Genomic DNA, 7,430 nt, shown 5'->3' with positions numbered 1-7,430 from the left:
AGAAGCCCCCTAATAAGTTTGGCTTTGCACCGATCAAGAGGGTTACGACAGCTATGTTCACTTTGGTTCGAATACAACCTATGTTTGAACAGGAAGCCCCCTGGTGACCATGAAGTTTAATTGGTACATTTGAATATGATCATGAGCTCGACCAAAAAGGTTAAGCTTGATTCGAATACGATCAGCCCCCAACTAGTCGTTTGAATAATTAGAATAATAAGGATATATGATCAGAAAAGGACAGAGGTCCTCCTTTATTACTTATCATAATATATACAACGTCAAAGTATGTACATTATGAGAGCCGGTAGCTCAAGTGTAGTCAGGCCGAAGATGGGCAATATTCCACGGCCGGTGGGTCTCCTCCTCCGAGTTACGTGAGTCTTGGTGCTCTCAAACATTGATAAGGTAATATGACCTGTTGTTTAAGTTCGGTGGGTCTCCTTCCCAAGGTGGGGATAGCTTGTGTGCTTCAGACTGATCCTGGATGAGTCAGAGCACCAGGTCACCTTCTTGAAAGGTTCTGGACTTAATCCGGCGGCTGTGATAATGGCGCAGGTCCTGCTGGTAAATTTCTGATCGGGCTGCTGCCATCTCTCGCTCCTCATCTAACAAGTCGAGCGCATCCTGTCGAGCTTGCTCTTTATTAGCTTCAACGTAAGCCTCCACGCGGGGTGAATCATGACGGATGTCACTGGGCAGAACCGCCTCTGCTCCATAAACCATGAAGAAAGGCGTATACACTACAAAAAAATTACACTTCCATGATGATACATGTTTGTCACAATAGGTCGCGGTTTTTGTCATGCATGTACATCCATGACAAATTTATGACAGAATCGAGATAGTCATACCTGTGCTGTCGTAGAAGTGTTCCATGACATTACCAAAATTATCATCACGGAAGTGTCCACTTCCATGACGATAAATCGCGCGTCACAGAAGTGCTTTCGTCAAGGGTGACCGACACATGGCATCCACCGTAACGGAACGCCGTTAAGCTATCGGGTCGGGTTTTGTCTGATAACCCGTTAACAGCCCCGACCTATGGGAAATTTCCACGTGTAAAATTCTTATTGGCCGGACGAAACATGTGTTAGCTTGTCAGTGGGTCAAATAGGCGCCTATGATACGTCGACACGTGGCACGACCCAACATAGGCCCATCTTGTGAAAAGGCCGGCCCGTTTAACTTGTGTGGTAGGGCTGGTTCTTGTGCATGTACAACCAGGGTGCTATCTCCACCAAGAGGTAGCACTGTTTTATTTGAAGACCATGTTTTTAGTCCGTTAGATACTGGCATCACCTGCTCCAATTCAAATGGCTGATAAACAGGAAACATAGTTGAATGTACAGACATTGTATGAGAGACAGATGCAATAGATAGTGTGGAAAAAAGAGGGCATGAAATAGTTGACATGTATATTGTTTAACTAAAACGGATAGCATGACATAATTTCACATATATGATGTCTATCTAAACTGGATAGCATAGCATAACATAATTCAAAGATATGATGAATAACTAAACAGGATCGCATGACATAATTCACCTACATGTTATCTAAGTAATCATGATCGCATCATTTAATTCACATATGTGATTTATATGCTAAACATAGGGCATTCGATATGATGTCTGAACTAAGAACATGGTGTTGAATATTGTGTATATGATGTCTAAACTATGCAATGCAAGACACCGTATGCATGATATGAGCAGTATAACCGTGCCAAGTTAGAGCATACACCTCAGTGGGGGAATAGGACTGGTCATCTGTCTCTGAATCCATCTCTGAGGAGCTATCGGGACCCAACAAGAGATCTGCTTCGACAGGTAGCACTGTCTGCTCTGAAGGCCTTGTTTTCACTCCAGATTTTTCCATCTCCCACCCAAATGGTTGATTCATAGGAATAGTAGTTTAATGTACAAACATTGTCGACAAATGGAAATGTAATTAAGAAAAGGATGGGAAAGATATCTCTCAAATATATGATGCCTGGTTAAACAGGATGGCATTGCACATTTCACATACATTATTGCTGGCTAAAAGACATGAGACTGCATAATTCCCATATATGATATAGAAATTAAATAGGTGGCATTACAGAACATGTCTAAACTAAGCAGATGACATATATGATGTCAAAAGTAGGCACTGCAACGAAACATATGCATGATATGACTAACATCATCATGCCAAGGTAGAGAAAACACCATGGGGGGTAAATAGGAGTGGTCAGCGGCGTCCGAATCCGCCTCAGAACAGATATCTTCCTCTGGATTACAATCTGGAGAGGGGTGGGGAAGGTTTTCCATTGAACCCACCATGGAGCGATGTCTGCATGACATTGTATTGCCGCGCAAAACTCTTCTCTTTTTCTCTACATGTTCAGTATGACTGTGTACAATATCTGACATGCATACAAAAGAAATATGGTGATATTATGTAAGGAGAGCATGCAGAAATTTAGAGTGATGGTAACAACCAGTGGATCGATGTTTTTCCATTGAACCAAAATAGCCCTAATGGATCAACGTGAATGTATAGTAATAAGTGATGCAACAAGTGTACAACCTCTTTGCCGTAGCCGTGTCAACCTCAGCATCATTGGGTTGGTCGCTGAAGTAGTTGAGGCAGAGGTGGCTGTCGGAGGTGTGGAGGAAGATCTGTGGAATCTATAGACGGCGTCTAGGGCACTGCTCTGTTGTGATGGATTGTTCTGTCGTTGGAGCAGCTCCGGTGAGCCGTAAGACATCAAGGGTGAAGTAGCACAAGACAGACATCGTCAATCTCAAGTGGGATGCTAATAGCATCTCCAATAGATGATGTAAAATGGATGTGAAATTAACATCACCAAAAACCACCTAACTACAACAGATGAGGTAAAAACTGTTGACTCTGAACTTAACTGTCGAAACTAAAATTTACTGTGGAATCTGAATGCTACTGTTGAAACTGAACGCAGTGGTAGCAGAGAGGCACTTGACATGTAGTTTAGGGAGGGCCTGTAGTTCATCTTCAACCTGCACCCCCCTGAGCCGCCAGCCACCACGGGCCGAACAGCCGGCCCCAACGCCGCCTTGCCCCCCTGAAACAACTCGCCACCGCCGCCCCAGCCAGCCCTCTAGGCCCCCCGTCCCCCTGGACCATAAGATAGATAGTGGGGTACCTCTCCGGCGAGTCCTCGTCCCTACTGCGGGTGGTTCTTCCTTAACTCCGCCGTGCCCCCCCAACCCCTGAAAATCGACTGATCCAAAAGTCGATTCAGTTGACTGAAGTGTGGCTTAATCGGAGCAGAGCAGCAGCACGAGCGAGGGGGAGAGTAGCAGCAGCAGCTGGGCGAGCGAGCGATCGAGCGAGAGCTGGAGCAGCGGTAGCAGATCCGGCTGGTATGGACGCTGCTGCCGAAGGGGCCTCACACTGGGGGAGAGCCGCCGTGGAGATGTCGTCCGTGGTGACGGCTTCAAGGTAGCCGCTCCATGGGGGTGCGGGATGGAGCACCGTCAGTGCAGGGAGGTCGAGTTAAGGAGAAGGTGCGATGCGATGAGTGTACAACCTCTTTGGTGGCGCCGAGTAGGCCTCGGCTTCGTCCCAGGAGTTGGTGAGGATGCAGCGGTTCTGGTGGAGCAGGTTAAGGCGGCGCTATGGGGATGGAGCAGCTGCGATAGACGAGGCGATCGTCGGAGCAGCTCCTTGGAGGTGCAGGACGGGGCGGCTGAACCGGCGCGACGGCGAGATGGACGACGGATCCTCATCCGGGGAGGTGGACAAGGGACGTCGAGCTGTTGTGGTGGACGACGTCGTCGGGAAAGAGGCTCCGGCTAGGCAGCGGTGACATGGCGGACGGAGGACGGTGGGGTTTCGCGGCTGGAGCGGAGAGGTTATGGCTGCCTGCGATTTCGAATGGCGAAAAGGGGGCGATGGGAGGGGTTGAAGCATGACTTAGGAACGCGCTTGTCCAAAATGTAGGGTGTGTTACAAAAGTACCCCCACCGATTTGAACTAGCGGCCCTTTCGGCTCAGGGTTAGAAGGGGGATTTCGCGTGTCGGGATTTGGCAGCTGGAGGGAGTTTTCGAGCGCGTTGTAATTTCGGGATAGCAAGGCGCGGGTTGTGAAGGCGCCAGTTTTGGGAGCACGATATCTGAATTTTTGGGATATAACAAGACACGAGTTGAATTTTAGGGATAAGCCTAACGTGTAGTAATATTGTACATGTACGTACAAAATCAATTCGCACTTCCCTCAACGAAAAAGAAAACGAAAAAAAGAAAACTATTCACACCACACAAAGAGAGAGTCTTTGTCAGGACCCCGATTCCAAATCACATCGATCTAGCCGGTAACACCTCATATCACTTTGTGGCCTCATGCACGGTACTCCCACGGGTGTCGCCTTACCATGGCCCGGGACCGTTTGCGCCTTTTGGATCACGTATATGATAGTGTCGCTAGCATCCATATGACAGAGAACCCGGGCCGACATGGCTAGTAGTGAACCCAAAGCGGAACAGACCTATGGAGACAGGCATACATGAACCACATCGAGCATGTCGGTCATCAGCGAGTGATTCTGGGCTGTAGCACTGGGCTAACAGGACTCTGGGGAACCCGAGCTGTAGCAGGCTAGGCAGGACTCCGGATATCACAGCGTGACATTTCCCCGAAGGGACAGACATAGGAACAAAGTGAAACACATGCCGGCCAGTCAAGTGTCCTGAGCAGTAGTGCTGGGCTAGCAGGACTCCGGTGAACCGGGCCGTAGCGGACTACTATGGCTCATGGAAACACTAGACTACATTTCCCCATAAGAGAGGCTGCCAAGGATAAACAGCTAGATTGTCGGATCCCACACATACCAAGCATTCCAATCATACACACAATATGCTCGATATGTGTAAATACAACATGGCATCACAACATAACTCTACAACTCAAGTATTTATTCATTAGGCTCCGAGGAGCGAGAAATTACAAACATGGGTCTCATGACCCAACAATCATAGCATACAATGCAAAGCACATTCGGAAGCTTAACATGTCTGAGTATAGACATCTACAAATGAAAAAGGCTAAGAAGCCTGACTATCTACCAGATCCTGCCGAGGGCACAAGATCGTAGATGAGGTAACAAGCTAAACGTCGAAGTCCACACGGAACTACTAGCAAGACTGACGTCTCTCTGCAAAACATAAAATAGGCAAACGTGAGTACAAATGTACCTAGCAAGACTTACATCAGAACTAGCTACTTATGCATCAGTATCAATAAAGGGGGTGGTGGAGTTTAACTGCAGCAAGCCAGCTTTGACTCAGTGGCTAACCTGAACTATGACTGCAAGTAACTCTTTTGAGGTGGCGCACACGAGTCCGCATGTTCACCATTCAATACACCACTATGGATCCGCTCTCGTCTCCCTACGAGAAGGCCATCCATAGCACTCACACTTATCTTGCGAGTTTTAGAGTATCCATTTTCACTTGTCTATGAACTGTTATAGGCAACCCAGAAGTCCATTACCGCGGACACGGCTATTCGAATAGATGATGTTAACCCTGCAGGGGTGTACTTCTTCACACACGCTCTCACCACTTACCGCCGTTTACACGACATGTACTCGGCAACCTTCAAGCGGAAGCCCAACGAGGGTGTCGACCACGGCCTACCTAAATACTCAAGTCTCTAGTCCAGGTTTATCGCCTATCCAGGTTCCATCCGCAGGGAGTCCGGCCGAGGTTTCCACATACGGCCCCGAACGATGTGAACAGGGTTCCCGAGACACCAAACGGGCGCCCGGTACAACGTGCCACGGTGTATCTACCGCATCATAGCCCACCCCTAGGGTCAGCGCTACGCACGGCCGCCAACACATATCCTATAAACACCAGAAACTAGTTGCAACTCCTGGACAGAGGACAAGGGTGATCAAGAAGTCGAGAGGGTCCATTGGTTTCGGGCCCAATGCGTGGTAGTAACTGTTTCATGGATCACAAACACAGAACTCAGTTCCTGAGGACGGTTTCAATGAGACAACCCACCATGTACTCCTACATGGCCTCTCACCGCTACCTTTACCAAATCGTGTTCACACACTTAGCTCACACATAGTAGGACATGTTTACACACCTCCGATCCATACCCAATGAATCAGACCTGACTCAACCCTAAGCAGTAGCAGGCATGACAAACAAGCATGAATGAGTAGGCACATCAGGGCTCAAACAACTCCTACTCATGCTAGTGGGTTTCATCTATTTACTGTGGCAATGACAGGTCATGCAAAGGAAAGGGGTTCAACTACCGCAGCATGTAACAGTTGAATCGTTGTTGTCCTAATGCAGTAAAAGAGAGCAGGAGCGAGAGAGTGGGATTGTATCGGAATGAACAAGGGGGTTGTGCTTGCCTGGCACTTCTGAAGATAGCATTGAGTCTTCATCAGTGTCAACGATCACAACGTCGGTACAACGTCTATCGAGAGGGGACATTTACCGGCAAACAAGGAAGAACACAATCAATGCGATGCAACAATATGATGCATGATCATGACATTGCAATATGCTGTTGATTGAGCTCATGCAACTAGCAACAAGTTAAATGGAGTTGGTTTGAACACTAGGTTCAAATTCAAATTAAAACTATGAATTCAGATAGTGCATTATCATGTTTGGACTAAACAGTGAGGTTAAGTTGTTCAAACATGCATGAAAATGCCATAAACAGATTCCTTGAATTTTTCTGATAATTTTTCATATATAATTTAATTCATTGGAGTTACGATTGATTTTCTATGATTTTTAGAAGTTTTGGGCATTTTCTAGAATTTCCGAATTGTTTTTAATCCAAAAAATGATTTACTGCGTCAGCCCGACGTCAGTGTGACGTCAGCAGGTCAACGGCTCGGTCCAGGTCAAACCTGACGTGTGGGGTCCACACGTCAGTGACACAGTTAACTAATAAGGTTAATTAAAAATAAACTAAACCTAATCTAGTTTAGTTAAGGCCTGGGCCCACATGTTAGAGGCTAATTAAACAAACTAAATACATTAACACTAACCTGGATTAATTAGCAGGGCTGGCCCCACGCGTCAGTGACCCAGGGTGGTCAAACCCTGGTCAGACGGCGTCAAACCCCCGGGTCAACTCAGTCAGACCTGCCGGCGACTAACCGCCGGCGAGGTCCGAGACGGCGGCGATGCGCGGAATCGCAGCACAGGCCACGGTTCGAGGCACGGATGGCACCGTTGGGACCCTGAGCCTCGTCTGCGTCGGCGGGTGCTAGCGGGGTCGCCGGAGACGACCTAGATTAATGGCGATGTCCGCTTCCGCGGCGGCCGGAGTTCGGTGAGGATGGACAGCGTGCTACGATGCACGGGAGGACGAGTGGGTAGGTGTTCTGGGTTCCTGGGAACGCGCTGAGGACGAAAACAT

This window comes from Triticum aestivum, chromosome 2A (assembly GCF_018294505.1).
Source record: "Triticum aestivum cultivar Chinese Spring chromosome 2A, IWGSC CS RefSeq v2.1, whole genome shotgun sequence".
NCBI classification, from domain to species: Eukaryota; Viridiplantae; Streptophyta; class Magnoliopsida; order Poales; family Poaceae; genus Triticum; species Triticum aestivum.
Note: the sequence above shows the minus strand (reverse complement) of the source record.